The sequence below is a fragment of the Lissotriton helveticus genome, chromosome 10 (genome assembly GCF_964261635.1).
Source record: "Lissotriton helveticus chromosome 10, aLisHel1.1, whole genome shotgun sequence".
In the NCBI taxonomy this organism is placed as follows: Eukaryota; Metazoa; Chordata; class Amphibia; order Caudata; family Salamandridae; genus Lissotriton; species Lissotriton helveticus.
In genome coordinates, this window is record NC_136071.1 from 789430954 (window position 1) to 789450645 (window position 19692).

Consider the following 19692-nt stretch of genomic DNA (forward strand, 5'->3'; position numbering starts at 1 on the left):
GTAGTCTACCAAGCTCGATCAACACGTGAATCCTATCCATCACATTTAAATGATGCACATTTCGTATTCGACAGGTTTGTGACACTGCATCCAGAGTAACTACATGTACGAATGAGGTCGCACCAGCTGCTACTGTGGTATTCGAACTGTACGCACTACCAAGCGGCGCGTTCCGTCATATATATATGGGATGACACCCGCTGCATGTTCCAAATGCAATGAATGCACTCTGCCACGCCCTGTGTTAAGTCATGGACGTACGATGTTGCACCGCATACGACATTCCCTAATTTGTTTTTATCTCAAAACTACATCTAAAAAACTTTAAAGTGTACATGAGAGCAAGCAATAATTAAAAATATTTTAAACAGTTATATATTTCTAACTGTATTAAAACTTATATTATAGTAAATATATTTTCTCAAAATCACAGCGGCTGTGGTCTCATTGGGCACTGGCTGCGCGATTGCTATGTGACCATAAAAAGAATTCATTAGTTCATAACATTTCCCATTGTAACAGTTCAAAAACGCCACCCATTTTAGTCAATATCTGTACTGCATTTCATGAGACACACCTCTTCTGCTTAGAGAGCTTTGTTCTAAACTTTTTCAATATACACATATCTTACACTACACACAACATGCAACCATCATTTTCATCAATATTCATGCTCTGTAAAATAGCCTTCCACCTATCATAGCCATACACCTAAAAGTTACATTACCAAAATGTTCTCCAATACCACAGGTTGTCCACAACACAACGTAATATAGTACGACCCGAGAAAGTATCATGCATACATAATGAACACACGGACACAGATAGTTAGTGGAAGTGGATATGGGCACGTACGCTCGACTCTTTTTTCTTACCATGGTGACATATCCAGTGACGTCTGTGCTGGATGTGTGTGCGGCAAGTGTAAACCAGCCTTCAGGGAATGGTTGCTGCTAGCATCAACTACAACAGTAATCATTGGATCACACACAGAGATTCAATTTTAAAAGAATCAATAATTTATGCTGCAGTAAGGTAGAGACAGTAGATGTGAAATAACACAGAAATAAGTCCATCGTGTACTGACGCACAACCAATAGATCTGCAATAATTCATAAAAAGATTATATCATAAATGCTCCATCAGTTCTAGTGCACTCACATAACTACATCAGAAGCATTCAGCATGTGCACAGCCACCGATAATGTGTGCTGTAGACAGACCGTACTAGGAGCAATATCTGTTGCCACCAACACAGCATTATCTGCAATAGTGACTCAATCTGAATTATGAACACTGCTGTCTGCAGTGTAGGCCACACAGAGTGGTCAGCAAGGACCCCCAGGTACGTAAGGTGACATCACCTACCCAGTTTGTCGTCAGCGAAGCAACAAAAAAGCATGTGGGAAGCCTGCAATTATACATATGCTTGATGCAGACAGTGCACACTGGAGCAATGTCTTTTCCTACAGGACTTCCTCATCTACAATAGCGACTCAATCTCAATTGTGAACACTGCTGTCTGCAGTGTAGGCCAGAGTGAGCAGTCAGCAAGGCCCCACAGCCACATGGCATTCACTTGAGCTCTACAGTTTGCAATATGCAAACTAAAAAAAACATGTACAGAGCCTGCAATGATGTGTATGAGTGGTGCAGACAGAGCAAACTGGAAAAATGTATTTTCCTACAGGACTACCTCAACTACAAAAGCGACTCGATCTCAATTGTGAACACTGCTGTCTGCAGTGTAGGCCAGAGAGAGCGGTCAGCAAGCGCCCACAGCTATGTGGCATTGACTTGAGCTCTCCAGTTTGCAATACGCAAAGCAAAGAAAACATGTGCAGAGCCTGCAATGATGCGTATGAGAGGTGCAGACAGAGCGCACTGGAGCAATGTCTTTATCTACAGGACTGCATCATCCACAATACCAGATCAATGTCAAATGTGAACACTGAAGTCTTCAGTATAGGCCAGAGAGAGCATTCAGCAAAGGCCCACAGCGACGTGGCATTGACTTAAGCTCTACAGTTTGCAATACGCAAAGCAACCAAAACGTGTGCAGAACCTGCAATGATACGTATGAGTGCTGCAGACAGTACGCACTGGAGGAATGTCTTTTCCTACAGGACTACTTCATCTACAATGGCGACTCAAGCTCAATTGTGAACACTGCTGTCTGCAGTGTAGGCCAGAGAGAGCAGTCAACAAGAGCCCACAGCCACCTGGCATTTACTGGAACTCTACAGTTTGCAATACACGAAGCAAAAAAACGTGTGCAGAGCCTCCAAGGATGCATATGAATGGTGCAGACAGAGCGCACTGGAGCAATGTATTTTACTACAGGACTGCATCATCTACAATACCGACTCAATGTCAAATATGGACACTGAAGTCTGCAGTATAGGCCACAGAGAGCGTTCAGCAAGGGCCCACAGCCACGTGGCATTGACTTGAGCTCTACGGTTTGCAATACACGAAGCAAAAAAAACGTGTGCAGAGCCTACAATGATGTGTATGAGTGGTGCAGACAGAGCACACTGGAAAAATGTCTTTTCCTACAGAACTACCTCATCTACAATAGCGACTTGATCTGAATTGTGAACACTGCTGTCTGCAGTGTAGGTCAGAGAGAGCAGTCAGCAAGAGCCCACAGCCACCTGGCATTCACTTGCGCTCTACAGTTTGCAATACACGAAGCAAAAAACACGTGCAGAGCCTGCAATGATGCATATGAGTGGTGCCGACAGAGCGCACTGGAGCAATGTCTTTTCCTACAGGACTGCATCATCTAAAATACGGACTCAATGTCAAATGTGGACACTGAAGTCTGCAGTATAGGCCAGAGAGAGCGTTCAGCAAGGGCCCACAGTCACGTAGCATTCACTTGAGCTCTACAGTTTGCAATACGCGAAGCAAAGAAAACAAGTGCGGAGCCTGCAATGATGCTTATAAGTGGTGCAGACAGAGCACACTACAGCAATCTCTTCTCTTACAGGTCTACTTCCTCTACAATAGCGACTCGATCTCAATTGTGAACACTGCTGTCTGCAGTGTAGGCCAGAGAGAGCAGTCAACAAGAGCCCACAGCCACCTGGCATTCACTTGAGCTCTACAGTTTGCAATACACGAAGCAAATAAACGTGTGCAGAGCCTCCAATGATGCATGTGAGTGGTGCAGACAGAGCACACTGGAGCAATCTCTTTTCCTACAGGACTGCATCATCTACAATACCGACTCAATGTCAAATGTGGACACTGAAGTCTGCAGTATAGGCCACAGAGAGCGTTTAGCAAGGTCCCACAGTCACGTAGCATTCACTTGAGCTCTACAGTTTGCAATACGCGAAGCAAAGAAAACATGTGCGGAGCCTGCAATGATATTTATAAGTGGTGCAGACAGAGCACACTACAGCAATCTCTTCTCTTACAGGTCTACTTCATCTACAATAGCGACTCGATCTCAATTGTGAACACTGCTGTCTGCAGTGTAGGCCAGAGAGAGCAGTCAACAAGAACCCACAGCCACCTGGCATTCACTTGAGCTCTACAGTTTGCAATACACAAAGCAAATAAACGTGTGCAGAGCCTACAATGATGTGAATGAGTGATGCAGACAGAGCACACTGGAACAATGTCTTTTCCTACAGAACTACCTCATCTACAATAGCGACTCGATCTGGATAGCATCCCTGTCTCTATAGTTGAGAATCCGCGCGATAATGGTGCGCGGCGAGACCCCCGGCGTGGCGACGGGATCGGTGCACTGTGCGCCCGCTCCACCACGAAAAATTTTGACAGTCTTTTTGGTTGCAAGCGATTTAGAATGAGATCCTCCAGGAACAGTTCCACGCTGGCCCCTTCCATTTTTTCCGGCACACCTACAACCCGCAGGTTGTTCCTTCGGGCCCTCCCTTCCTGGTCCTCCAGCCGCGCCTCCATCTGTTTCTGTCGGTATGTTAGCTGTTGGACCTGTTGTTGTAACTGCTTGGTAGCACCATGCAGCTCCGTAATGGCGGCGGCGTTCTGAGAGGCTTTCTCCGATGTCTTGTTCAGGTCCGCCCGTTGGAGAGTCAGTTCGATAGACATTTTATCAATTTTTGACTCCAGAGTGGTGCCCAGCGATTGTATGGCCTGCATAATAGAGGACAGGGATGGCTCACGGGGCTCCTCCGTGGCCCCGGTATGGGACCCAGTTCCCCCTCCCTGCTCCGCGGTGTAGTTGTCCATAGTGTTGATTTGAGTCACCGTGGACTTCTTGTTTCTCATGGCCGTGCATGGTATCTGGTGCCCACCACTGGGCCCGTCGACCTCCTTCAGCACCCCACCTCTCCTGGGAGAGGCGAGGGTGGCTCCCGCAGACCCGGAGTGTCCCTCTGATGCTAGCCGGTCATTAGGTCCCTCCACCGGGGGTCTCGTACCCCCCCACCGGTCCGCTGTCCGTTGTTGCCCCCGGCCGAGGAACCCTGGTAACCAAGGATCTCTTGTACTGCCGCCTTCTCGAGTCTGTGCGCCCCTGCCGCCTCCAGGACCCCGGGGACGACGTATAAGAATTTGTAGGCCGCTCTGCCGCCTTGTGCCTCCACTCGGCAAGGCCGCCACCACACCGGCCTATCCTCTCAGTCTCCGCTTCTCGGGGGGCCAGTCCACTCCCCGCCGCTCTGTGGAGGGCAGTGCACCATGCCAGCACACACCCGGGGGGGAAGAGGGCCCCAGCCCCCGCCTCCCTCTCTCTCCGGGGATCGCTGCCACCTCGCGATCCCCCCAGTGTCCTGCGTCAAGCAGCCGCCCACCTGTACTCCCAGGGCGGGCTGCTCAATACTCGAGGCCGGGGCTTCTCCGATGGGCCTTCACCGCGAAGGTTGCAGCAGGCCTGCACTCTCCGATCTCCGGTGCTCAGCTCTCCGGGGTTGGATTCGGGCGCAAAGCACACCGTTGGGCGTCGGAGGATGTCAGCTCTCCGGCCCCGGTGCGGAACGTCGTGGATTTCCCAGATTAAGTATGGATTTTAGGGGTCTTCAGGGTCGCCGCCGGAGTGCCGCGGGATTATGCGGCCATCTTGGTCGCTGCCAAGCCACGCCCCCCCATCATCCTTTTTTTAAACTTTACAAATTATGTAATCTTTTATATCTTCCCCACAAAATATGTATATATATATTTTTGGGGGGAGAAAACTACAGTCCCGTACTGGTAGTCTACCAAGCTCGATCAACACGTGAATCCTATCCATCACATTTAAATGATGCACATTTCGTATTCGACAGGTTTGTGACACTGCATCCAGAGTAACAACATGTACGAATGAGGTCGCACCAGCTGCTACTGTGGTATTCGAACTGTACGCACTACCAAGCGGCGCGTTCCGTCATATATATATGGGATGACACCCGCTGCACGTTCCAAATGCAATGAATGCACTCTGCCACGCCCTGTGTTAAGTCATGGACGTACGATGTTGCACCGCATACGACATTCCCTAATTTGTTTTTATCTCAAAACTACATCTAAAAAACTTTAAAGTGTACATGAGAGCAAGCAATAATTAAAAATATTTTAAACAGTTATATATTTCTAACTGTATTAAAACTTATATTATAGTAAATATATTTTCTCAAAATCACAGCGGCTGTGGTCTCATTGGGCACTGGCTGCGCGATTGCTATGTGACCATAAAAAGAATTCATTAGTTCATAACATTTCCCATTGTAACAGTTCAAAAACGCCACCCATTTTAGTCAATATCTGTACTGCATTTCATGAGACACACCTCTTCTGCTTAGAGAGCTTTGTTCTAAACTTTTTCAATATACACATATCTTACACTACACACAACATGCAACCATCATTTTCATCAATATTCATGCTCTGTAAAATAGCCTTCCACCTATCATAGCCATACACCTAAAAGTTACATTACCAAAATGTTCTCCAATACCACAGGTTGTCCACAACACAACGTAATATAGTACGACCCGAGAAAGTATCATGCATACATAATGAACACACGGACACAGATAGTTAGTGGAAGTGGATATGGGCACGTACGCTCGACTCTTTTTTCTTACCATGGTGACATATCCAGTGACGTCTGTGCTGGATGTGTGTGCGGCAAGTGTAAACCAGCCTTCAGGGAATGGTTGCTGCTAGCATCAACTACAACAGTAATCATTGGATCACACACAGAGATTCAATTTTAAAAGAATCAATAATTTATGCTGCAGTAAGGTAGAGACAGTAGATGTGAAATAACACAGAAATAAGTCCATCGTGTACTGACGCACAATCAATAGATCTGCAATAATTCATAAAAAGATTATATCATAAATGCTCCATCAGTTCTAGTGCACTCACATAACTACATCAGAAGCATTCAGCATGTGCACAGCCACCGATAATGTGTGCTGTAGACAGACCGTACTAGGAGCAATATCTGTTGCCACCAACACAGCATTATCTGCAATAGTGACTCAATCTGAATTATGAACACTGCTGTCTGCAGTGTAGGCCACACAGAGTGGTCAGCAAGGACCCCCAGGTACGTAAGGTGACATCACCTACCCAGTTTGTCGTCAGCGAAGCAACAAAAAAGCATGTGGGAAGCCTGCAATTATACATATGCTTGATGCAGACAGTGCACACTGGAGCAATGTCTTTTCCTACAGGACTTCCTCATCTACAATAGCGACTCAATCTCAATTGTGAACACTGCTGTCTGCAGTGTAGGCCAGAGTGAGCAGTCAGCAAGGCCCCACAGCCACATGGCATTCACTTGAGCTCTACAGTTTGCAATATGCAAACTAAAAAAAACATGTACAGAGCCTGCAATGATGTGTATGAGTGGTGCAGACAGAGCAAACTGGAAAAATGTATTTTCCTACAGGACTACCTCAACTACAATAGCGACTCGATCTCAATTGTGAACACTGCTGTCTGCAGTGTAGGCCAGAGAGAGCGTTTAGCAAGGTCCCACAGTCACGTAGCATTCACTTGAGCTCTACAGTTTGCAATACGCGAAGCAAAGAAAACATGTGCGGAGCCTGCAATGATATTTATAAGTGGTGCAGACAGAGCACACTACAGCAATCTCTTCTCTTACAGGTCTACTTCATCTACAATAGCGACTCGATCTCAATTGTGAACACTGCTGTCTGCAGTGTAGGCCAGAGAGAGCAGTCAACAAGAACCCACAGCCACCTGGCATTCACTTGAGCTCTACAGTTTGCAATACACAAAGCAAATAAACGTGTGCAGAGCCTACAATGATGTGAATGAGTGATGCAGACAGAGCACACTGGAACAATGTCTTTTCCTACAGAACTACCTCATCTACAATAGCGACTCGATCTGGATAGCATCCCTGTCTCTATAGTTGAGAATCCGCGCGATAATGGTGCGCGGCGAGACCCCCGGCGTGGCGACGGGATCGGTGCACTGTGCGCCCGCTCCACCACGAAAAATTTTGACAGTCTTTTTGGTTGCAAGCGATTTAGAATGAGATCCTCCAGGAACAGTTCCACGCTGGCCCCTTCCATTTTTTCCGGCACACCTACAACCCGCAGGTTGTTCCTTCGGGCCCTCCCTTCCTGGTCCTCCAGCCGCGCCTCCATCTGTTTCTGTCGGTATGTTAGCTGTTGGACCTGTTGTTGTAACTGCTTGGTAGCACCATGCAGCTCCGTAATGGCGGCGGCGTTCTGAGAGGCTTTCTCCGATGTCTTGTTCAGGTCCGCCCGTTGGAGAGTCAGTTCGATAGACATTTTATCAATTTTTGACTCCAGAGTGGTGCCCAGCGATTGTATGGCCTGCATAATAGAGGACAGGGATGGCTCACGGGGCTCCTCCGTGGCCCCCGTATGGGACCCAGTTCCCCCTCCCTGCTCCGCGGTGTAGTTGTCCATAGTGTTGATTTGAGTCACCGTGGACTTCTTGTTTCTCATGGCCGTGCATGGTATCTGGTGCCCACCACTGGGCCCGTCGACCTCCTTCAGCACCCCACCTCTCCTGGGAGAGGCGAGGGTGGCTCCCGCAGACCCGGAGTGTCCCTCTGATGCTAGCCGGTCATTAGGTCCCTCCACCGGGGGTCTCGTACCCCCCCACCGGTCCGCTGTCCGTTGTTGCCCCCGGCCGAGGAACCCTGGTAACCAAGGATCTCTTGTACTGCCGCCTTCTCGAGTCTGTGCGCCCCTGCCGCCTCCAGGACCCCGGGGACGACGTATAAGAATTTGTAGGCCGCTCTGCCGCCTTGTGCCTCCACTCGGCAAGGCCGCCACCACACCGGCCTATCCTCTCAGTCTCCGCTTCTCGGGGGGCCAGTCCACTCCCCGCCGCTCTGTGGAGGGCAGTGCACCATGCCAGCACACACCCGGGGGGGAAGAGGGCCCCAGCCCCCGCCTCCCTCTCTCTCCGGGGATCGCTGCCACCTCGCGATCCCCCCAGTGTCCTGCGTCAAGCAGCCGCCCACCTGTACTCCCAGGGCGGGCTGCTCAATACTCGAGGCCGGGGCTTCTCCGATGGGCCTTCACCGCGAAGGTTGCAGCAGGCCTGCACTCTCCGATCTCCGGTGCTCAGCTCTCCGGGGTTGGATTCGGGCGCAAAGCACACCGTTGGGCGTCGGAGGATGTCAGCTCTCCGGCCCCGGTGCGGAACGTCGTGGATTTCCCAGATTAAGTATGGATTTTAGGGGTCTTCAGGGTCGCCGCCGGAGTGCCGCGGGATTATGCGGCCATCTTGGTCGCTGCCAAGCCACGCCCCCCCATCATCCTTTTTTTAAACTTTACAAATTATGTAATCTTTTATATCTTCCCCACAAAATATGTATATATATATTTTTGGGGGGAGAAAACTACAGTCCCGTACTGGTAGTCTACCAAGCTCGATCAACACGTGAATCCTATCCATCACATTTAAATGATGCACATTTCGTATTCGACAGGTTTGTGACACTGCATCCAGAGTAACAACATGTACGAATGAGGTCGCACCAGCTGCTACTGTGGTATTCGAACTGTACGCACTACCAAGCGGCGCGTTCCGTCATATATATATGGGATGACACCCGCTGCACGTTCCAAATGCAATGAATGCACTCTGCCACGCCCTGTGTTAAGTCATGGACGTACGATGTTGCACCGCATACGACATTCCCTAATTTGTTTTTATCTCAAAACTACATCTAAAAAACTTTAAAGTGTACATGAGAGCAAGCAATAATTAAAAATATTTTAAACAGTTATATATTTCTAACTGTATTAAAACTTATATTATAGTAAATATATTTTCTCAAAATCACAGCGGCTGTGGTCTCATTGGGCACTGGCTGCGCGATTGCTATGTGACCATAAAAAGAATTCATTAGTTCATAACATTTCCCATTGTAACAGTTCAAAAACGCCACCCATTTTAGTCAATATCTGTACTGCATTTCATGAGACACACCTCTTCTGCTTAGAGAGCTTTGTTCTAAACTTTTTCAATATACACATATCTTACACTACACACAACATGCAACCATCATTTTCATCAATATTCATGCTCTGTAAAATAGCCTTCCACCTATCATAGCCATACACCTAAAAGTTACATTACCAAAATGTTCTCCAATACCACAGGTTGTCCACAACACAACGTAATATAGTACGACCCGAGAAAGTATCATGCATACATAATGAACACACGGACACAGATAGTTAGTGGAAGTGGATATGGGCACGTACGCTCGACTCTTTTTTCTTACCATGGTGACATATCCAGTGACGTCTGTGCTGGATGTGTGTGCGGCAAGTGTAAACCAGCCTTCAGGGAATGGTTGCTGCTAGCATCAACTACAACAGTAATCATTGGATCACACACAGAGATTCAATTTTAAAAGAATCAATAATTTATGCTGCAGTAAGGTAGAGACAGTAGATGTGAAATAACACAGAAATAAGTCCATCGTGTACTGACGCACAATCAATAGATCTGCAATAATTCATAAAAAGATTATATCATAAATGCTCCATCAGTTCTAGTGCACTCACATAACTACATCAGAAGCATTCAGCATGTGCACAGCCACCGATAATGTGTGCTGTAGACAGACCGTACTAGGAGCAATATCTGTTGCCACCAACACAGCATTATCTGCAATAGTGACTCAATCTGAATTATGAACACTGCTGTCTGCAGTGTAGGCCACACAGAGTGGTCAGCAAGGACCCCCAGGTACGTAAGGTGACATCACCTACCCAGTTTGTCGTCAGCGAAGCAACAAAAAAGCATGTGGGAAGCCTGCAATTATACATATGCTTGATGCAGACAGTGCACACTGGAGCAATGTCTTTTCCTACAGGACTTCCTCATCTACAATAGCGACTCAATCTCAATTGTGAACACTGCTGTCTGCAGTGTAGGCCAGAGTGAGCAGTCAGCAAGGCCCCACAGCCACATGGCATTCACTTGAGCTCTACAGTTTGCAATATGCAAACTAAAAAAAACATGTACAGAGCCTGCAATGATGTGTATGAGTGGTGCAGACAGAGCAAACTGGAAAAATGTATTTTCCTACAGGACTACCTCAACTACAATAGCGACTCGATCTCAATTGTGAACACTGCTGTCTGCAGTGTAGGCCAGAGAGAGCGGTCAGCAAGCGCCCACAGCTATGTGGCATTCACTTGAGCTCTCCAGTTTGCAATACGCAAAGCAAAGAAAACATGTGCAGAGCCTGCAATGATGCGTATGAGAGGTGCAGACAGAGCGCACTGGAGCAATGTCTTTATCTACAGGACTGCATCATCCACAATACCAGATCAATGTCAAATGTGAACACTGAAGTCTTCAGTATAGGCCAGAGAGAGCATTCAGCAAGGGCCCACAGCGACGTGGCATTGACTTAAGCTCTACAGTTTGCAATACGCAAAGCAACCAAAACGTGTGCAGAACCTGCAATGATACGTATGAGTGCTGCAGACAGTACGCACTGGAGGAATGTCTTTTCCTACAGGACTACTTCATCTACAATGGCGACTCAATCTCAATTGTGAACACTGCTGTCTGCAGTATAGGCCAGAGAGAGCAGTCAACAAGAGCCCACAGCCACCTGGCATTTACTGGAACTCTACAGTTTGCATTACACGAAGCAAAAAAACGTGTGCAGAGCCTCCAAGGATGCATATGAATGGTGCAGACAGAGCGCACTGGAGCAATGTCTTTTACTACAGGACTGCATCATCTACAATACCGACTCAATGTCAAATGTGGACACTGAAGTCTGCAGTATAGGCCACAGAGAGCGTTCAGCAAGGGCCCACAGCCACGTGGCATTGACTGGAGCTCTACGGTTTGCAATACACGAAGCAAAAAAAACGTGTGCAGAGCCTACAATGATGTGTATGAGTGGTGCAGACAGAGCACACTGGAAAAATGTCTTTTCCTACAGAACTACCTCATCTACAATAGCGACTTGATCTGAATTGTGAACACTGCTGTCTGCAGTGTAGGTCAGAGAGAGCAGTCAGCAAGAGCCCACAGCCACCTGGCATTCACTTGCGCTCTACAGTTTGCAATACACGAAGCAAAAAACACGTGCAGAGCCTGCAATGATGCATATGAGTGGTGCCGACAGAGCGCACTGGAGCCATGTCTTTTCCTACAGGACTGCATCATCTAAAATACGGACTCAATGTCAAATGTGGACACTGAAGTCTGCAGTATAGGCCAGAGAGAGCGTTCAGCAAGGGCCCACAGTCACGTAGCATTCACTTGAGCTCTACAGTTTGCAATACGCGAAGCAAAGAAAACAAGTGCGGAGCCTGCAATGATGCTTATAAGTGGTGCAGACAGAGCACACTACAGCAATCTCTTCTCTTACAGGTCTACTTCCTCTACAATAGCGACTCGATCTCAATTGTGAACACTGCTGTCTGCAGTGTAGGCCAGAGAGAGCAGTCAACAAGAGCCCACAGCCACCTGGCATTCACTTGAGCTCTACAGTTTGCAATACACGAAGCAAATAAACGTGTGCAGAGCCTCCAATAATGCATGTGAGTGGTGCAGACAGAGCACACTGGAGCAATCTCTTTTCCTACAGGACTGCATCATCTACAATACCGACTCAATGTCAAATGTGGACACTGAAGTCTGCAGTATAGGCCACAGAGAGCGTTTAGCAATGGCCCACAGTCACGTAGCATTCACTTGAGCTCTACAGTTTGCAATACGCGAAGCAAAGAAAACATGTGCGGAGCCTGCAATGATGTTTATAAGTGGTGCAGACAGAGCACACTACAGCAATCTCTTCTCTTACAGGTCTACTTCATCTACAATAGCGACTCGATCTGAATTGTGAACACTGCTGTCTGCAGTGTAGGCCAGAGAGAGCAGTCAGCAAAAGTGCACAGCCACCTGACATTCACTTGAGCTCCACAGTTTGCAATACACGAAGCAAAAAAACCATGTGCAGAGCCTGCAATGATGCATATGTGTGGTGCAGACAGAAGGCACTGGAGCAATGTCTTTTCCTACAGGACTGCATCATCTCTAATACCGACTCAATGTCAAATGTGGACACTGAAGTCTGCAGTATAGGCCACAGAGAGCGTTCAGCAAGGGCCCACAGCCCCGTGGCATTGACTTGAGCTCTACGGTTTGCAATACACGAAGCAAAAAAACGTGTGCAGAGTCCACAATGATGCGTATGAGTGGTGCAGACATTGCACACTGGAGCGATGTCTTTTCCTACAGGACTGCATCGTCTACAATACCGACCCAATGTCAAATGTGAACACTGAAGTCTGCAGTATAGGCCAGAGAGAGCGTTCAGCAAGGCCCCACAGTCACGTAGCATTCACTTGAGCTCTACAGTTTGCAATACGCGAAGCAAAGAAAACATGTGCGGAGCCTGCAATGATGCTTATAAGTGGTGGAGACAGAGCACACTACCGAAATCTCATCTCTTACAGGTCTACTTTATAAACAATAGCGACTCAATCTCAATTGTGAACACTGCTGTCTGCAGTGTAGGCCAGAGAGAGCAGTCAGCAAGAGCCCACAGCCCCTTGGCATTCACTTGAGCTCTACAGTTTAGTTTGCAATACACAAAGCAAATAAACGTGTGCAGGGACTCCAATGATGCATATGAGTGGTGCAGACAGAGCGCACTGGAGCAATGTCTTTTCCTACAGGACTGCATCATCTATAATACCGACTCAATGTCAAATGTGGACACTGAAGTCTGCAGTATAGGCCAGAGAGAGCGTTCAGCAAGGGCCCACAGTCACGTAGCATTCACTTGAGCTCGTAAGTTTGCAAAACGCGAAGCAAAGAAAACGTGTGTGGAGCCTGCAATGATGCGTATAAGTGGTGCATACAGAGCACACTACAGAAATCTCGTCTCTTACAGGTCTTCTTTATATACAATAGCGACTCAATCTCAATTGTGAACACTGAAGTCTGCAGTATAGGCCAGAGAGAGCATTCGGCAAGAGCCCACAGCCATCTGGCATTCACTTGAGCTCTACAGTTTACAATACACAAAGCTAATAAACGTGTGCAGAGCCTCCAATGATGCATATGAGTGGTGCTGACAGAGCGCACTTGAGCAATGTCTCTTCCTACAGCACTGTATCATCTACAATACCGACTCAATGTCAAATGGGGACACTGAAGTCTGCAGTATAGGCCACAGAGAGCGTTCAGCAAGGGCCCACAGCCCCGTGGCATTAACTTGAGCTCTACGGTTTGCAATACACGAAGCAAAAAAACGTGTGCAGAGCCCACAATGATGCGTATGAGTGGTGCAGACAGAGCACACTGGAGCGATGTCTTTTCCTACAGGACTGCATCATCTACAATAGCAACTCAATCTTAATTGTGAACACTGCTGTCTGCAGTGTAGGCTAGAGAGAGCAGTCAGCAAGAGCGCACAGCCACCTGGCATTCACTTGAGCTCCGCAGTTTTCAATACACGAAGCAAAAAAACATGTGCAGAGCCTGCAATGATGCATATGAGTGGTGCAGACAGAGCGCACTGGAGCAATGTCTTTTCCTACAGGACGGCATCATCTATAATACCGATTCAATGTCAAATGTGGACACTGAAGTCTGCAGTATAGGCCAGAGAGAGCGTTCAGCAATGGACCACAGCAACGTGTCATTTACTTGAGCTCTACGGTTTGCAATACACGAAGCAAAAAACATGTGCAGAGCCCGCAATGATGCGTATGAGCGGTGCAGACAGACCACACTGGAGCAATGTCTTTTCCTACAGGACTGCATCATCTACAATACCGACTCAATGTCAAATGTGAACACTGAAGTCTGCAGTATGGGCCAAAGAGAGCGTTCAGCAAGGGCTCACAGTCACGTAGCATTCACTTGAGCTCTACAGTTTGCAATACGCGAAGCAAAGAAAATGTGTGCGGAGCCTGCAATGATGCGCATAAGTGGTGCAGACAGAGCCCTCTACAGCAATCTCTTCTCTTACAGTACTGCATCATCTACAATAGCAACTCTATCTGAATTGTGAACACTACTGTCTGCATTGTTAATTGAAGGCAGTACTCACACACACAACCATCAATACTTTTTCTCACTCCCTCTTTAAAAAATAAAACAATATAAATTACAGAGAACTCTACAATGAATAAATCAAAACAATTCGAATTGGGATTTCATCTCTCCACAGTCTAATCTATTCACTGTTCCTTTGGACTTGCAAGATGAATTTGGTCATTTTACTAAACCTATAACTCATATAAAAAGAACTTCTTGAAGCAAGCATACTAAAAGAATATTGTGTATGTTTCAATAGATGTTCTAATTACTACTGTATTCTGTAATTAAACCTTTACCACTCAACTACATTGTGAACCCTGCAGACCGCAGTCTAGACCAAATACAGTGGTCATTCACAAATAACAGCCACATGCCGTTGGATTTGAAAGCACGGAGTTGGTTGCACCTGATCAGACGGGCTACACAGAAATCACAGACTTTAACTTATGACATCCTCAATTATAGAATCAAGACCCCATTTCACTGTTCGCACCTGCTGTACCACAGTATACTCCACCGACTAGTGTCAACCAAGCCCAATAATGATGTGCAGCAGTTAGCTATGGAAGCACAGACTGTGATGCACCTCAACACACAAACTTCTGAGAAAAGCAAGCAGCAGGTAATATCGGACATCATCCATTGTGGAATCAAGACACCGTTTCACTGTAGGGACCTAGAGTTGAATGCACCTGATCGAAGAGAGTACTTTCATCTCCACTCTCAAATACAGTTCTACCATCGTCCATTGTGCTGTCGACAAACCGTTCTACTTTTGGAACCTAGAGTTGGTTGCAGCTGGTAGAAGGGAATACCTCCATCTCCACTCTCAGATACTGTTCTAACATCGTCCATTGTGCTGTCGACAAACCGTTCTACTTTTGGAACCTAGAGTTGGTTGCAGCTGGTAGAAGGGAATACCTCCATCTCCACTCTCAGATACTGTTCTAACATCGTCCATTGTGGGATGAAGACACCATTCCACCGTTGGGACCTAGAGTTGCTTGCACCTCATCGGAGGGGGTACACAGAATCCTCACAAACTTTAACTTCTAACATCCTTACTCATATAATTAGGACCCCATCTCACTGTTTGGACCTGCTGTACCATGGTGTATTCCAAGTGATACCAGTCAACTAAGCCCAATACACATGTGCAGCACTTAACTACAGAAGCACAGAATCTGATGCACCTCAACAGAGGGAGTTCTGTGAAAAACCAGCAACAGGTAATATCGAACATCGTCCATTGTGTGATCAAGACATAGTTCCACTGTTGGGACCTAGAGTTTCTTACACCTACTCGAAGAGAGTACCTTCATCTCCACTCTCAGATCCACTTCTAACATCGTCCATTGAGGGATCAAGACATCATTCCACTGTTGGTACCTAGAGTTGGTTGCGCCTCATCAGAAGCTTTACACTAAAATCATCACACTCTTTTAACTTCTGACATCCTCAATCATAGAATTAAGACCTTGTTTCACTGTTCGAACCTGCTGTTCGAACAAGCAGAATGTAATATCGGACATCTTCCATTGTGGAATCAAGACATGGTTCCACTGTTGGAACCTAGAGTTGGTTCCACCTAGTCAAAGGGAGTACCTTCATCTCCACTCTCAGATGCAGTTCTAACATAGTACACTGTGGGATCAATACACGTTCCACTGTTCGGACCTAGAGTTGGTTGCACCTGGTCGAAGGGAATACCTTCATCTCCACTCTCAGATGCAGTTCTAACATCATCCATTATGGGATCAAGACATCATTCCACTGTTGGGACCCAGAGTTGGTTGCAGCTGGTCAAAGGAAGTACCTCCATCTCCACTCTCAGATGCAGTTCTAACATACTCCACTGTGGGATCAATACACCGTTCCACTGTTCGGACCAAGAGTTGGTTGCACCTGATCGGAGGGGGTTCACAGAAATCATCACAGACTTTAACTTCTGACATCCTCAATCATAGTTCGGACCTGCTGTACTGCGCTATAGTCCAGAAACTGCAGTCAACAAAGCCCAATAATCATGTACAGCAGTTAGCTATGGAAGCTCAGAGTCTGACACACCTCAACGAAAGGAGTTCAGAGAAAACCAAGCAGAAGGTAATATTGGACGCCATCCAATGTGGGATCAAGACACAGTTCCACTGTTGGGACCCAGAGTTGGTAATATATACACACATATATTTTTGTATCAGCGTTTGTATGTACATTTCAGACATATGCAATACTGTTATTAAATAAAGAAAAAGCTCCTCTTCTGTCAAACAAAAGAGGCTGACCTTATTTAAAGAGATGTTGCATAAGTGCTTGTCCAACCGCTGCATCTTCTTGTTCCCCCTTGCTTGCAGACAGTAATGCATTGTAAACGCGTGGACATTCTTCCATGTTGCAGCACGGCATATTTTGTCTAATTTCACTCCAGCAAACCAAGCTGTAGATGCAGAAATTGTTCTTGTGGAGTGTGCCTTAGCCCTTGCTGTCAGGGGCTTGTTAGCCTAATTGTGGCAGAACTGAATCGTAGATGAGAAACCTCTAGTGATCGTAGCCTTTGTTATAGCTGTTCCATGTTTTCCTTGTCGTAAGCAACCAGGAGCTGATCTGTGTTTCTTGTCTCTTTTGTTTTGTGTAGGTAGAACTTCGAACATCTCTTGACATCGAAAGTTTGCAGTACCCATTCTGCCGGGCTGGATGGATTTGGAAAGAAAGATTGCAGTATCACCGGTTCGTTGAGATGGAATTGTGTTGGAACCTTTGGTATAAATGTCTGGTTTGTCCATAAAGTTACATAGTTTTCAATGAAATGTCGAAAAGGTTCTTTGATTGTAAAGGCTTGCATTTCACTCACCCTGCTTGCAGAAGTAAGAGCTAGTAAGAGGGATGCCTTCCATGTGAGAAACTTAAGCTCCACTTTGTGAATTGGTTCAAACGGTTGTCTCATCAACTGCGCCAGTACTACATTGAGCCTCCATTCCGGAGGAGGCACATCCACAGGGGGAAAAGTGCGGAAAAGTCCTCTTATGAATTATTTTACAATACTAGATGCAAATGTTAAAGCAACCCAGGATATCTGAGAGTGTTACCATCCTGAACGTCTGCTTCTTGAGAAACTTCTTGAGATTTCTTAGGTCCAGAATCGGCCTCCATTCTCCTGATTTCTTTTTTATTAGGAAAAAACGAGAATAAAAACCCTTCCCTTTCTGGACGAATGGCACCTTCTCTCTAGAATCCTTGAGATGCATTGCCCAAACTTCCTTTTGTAGTAGGTAAAGACGAGGGGAGGGGGGACCCTTGAGTGGGGGGGGGGGTTGGTGTCCACTGAAGGAATTCTAGAGTGTGACCCCTGGTGACTAGGTCTAAAACTCAGGGATCTGATGTAATCTTGTGTAATCTTGTGTCACCTTTTCACATGACCGCAAATATTTGCACCCACATGTAGGGAGGGAAGTTGGACTGGTACCCTGACGTGCTCATTGATTTCTGCCTGAGTCACAGCGTTGTTGGAGTGCTCGCTTGACTTTCTAAAAATTAGGTTGTGGTTCTAAAAAGTTTGGAAAGCAGTGGTATATAACATTAAAATTATTAATTTAAAGGAAAGACAAAGTAGGTTATCCACTTCGATTGTTCTTTCAGGCTTTAGACCAACTTACCTTCAGCAGTGATCTCTCCTTAATTAGCACACCATTCATAGACAAATATCCTCACTTGTGCGCTCAACTTTTCATCCATGAGCAGTGCACAAATGAGCGCCATTCAGGTGAGTAAAAAGAAAATATATATTCTAGAAGTCCAAAAAATCCCCAGATAGATGTGCACTTTACAAACACACAAGTGACACCCAAACTACCATGTACTGGAGAGAGAGAATGTGTGTGCAAAGGTGTGCAACGCAGTGCAGTTTATCAAACTAATTTTGTGAATCTGAGTCCGTAGTTGTTTGACATTGACACTGAGTGAAAAGAGATATAATTCCTAGTGATCATTAATCAAGATATTCAATCACATAAGATGTATTAAAATCAGACTTTTAATCAATTTTCCTAATTCATTCAGCACATTATCCCAACCTGAGTGCCTTATACTTCAGAGGAGTCGTAGTCCCAAATATTGTCCGTGGAGAAGTTCAGATTCAGTACATTATTGTATTAACATTTGAGGGAGCCTGAGGAAGTCTTATTGTGTGCTGCCAGAAACAGTTTTAGATTTAAGTTAGTGATTCCTTAAAACTATACTTAACTCAAGTGGGGTATTAGCAAGAGCTTGAGATTGAAGGCAATCACTGTGTTCTAGAGTCGTACAATGGTTCATTTTGACATTGTAGTTATAATTCACTGCAGAGAATATGCCTTCCTTCCGTGTGTTTTTCAAAGAAGGTACACTTTCTAATTGAAACCAATAGTGGAGTGGATGCTTTGGTCAACTGGAAACTGTTCACATATATAACACAGAATAACGTAGAAGAGAATGTACTTTGAGTACTGAATATGCCGTTACCACATTTGGAGATAATTACTCACATGGGTTTTTGACTACAACTACCTGAGAATTTGTGAGCATTAATCAGACTATAATAACAAGGTAAATGCTAGAATCCTAAACTGCTACCTTGGCATTCTTTAAAACTCAGTGATGACTTTGTCTGGAGTTATTAAACCACTAGAACATCAGACCCTCTTTTAATATTTATGAGATGGTATTAAATGATATCTACTATGTGCACTATCTCCAAATAGTTATGCAACTAGAAAGATGATGTTGATTTTAATGTGACATTCATTCAAAATTACCTGGAAAAATCACTCTTTTGATGATGTGCTTTATTATTACAGTTAATAAATGAACCATTGAAGCAATGGTTTTGCCTTGCATAGTCAATGTCCTGTCCAAGTCGTCAGCAGCTTGGAATAAATAAAAAAAAGAGAAACAGAAAACACAGACTTATTGTTTTGGGCTATAATGGTTTATATTCATTTCCTCTGTCATGCTCAAGTATGTACACAGGTTCTTTAGTGGTACCATTCTCACCATAGAAAGGTGTTTCGCAAACTGTGGTTGTTGACCCACTGGTAGGTCGCTAGCCGATGTTAGTGGGTCATAAAAGTACAAGCAATAAAAAGGCTTTTACATTCTGTTTTCATTGTGTCACATTTGCTGTGCATCAAA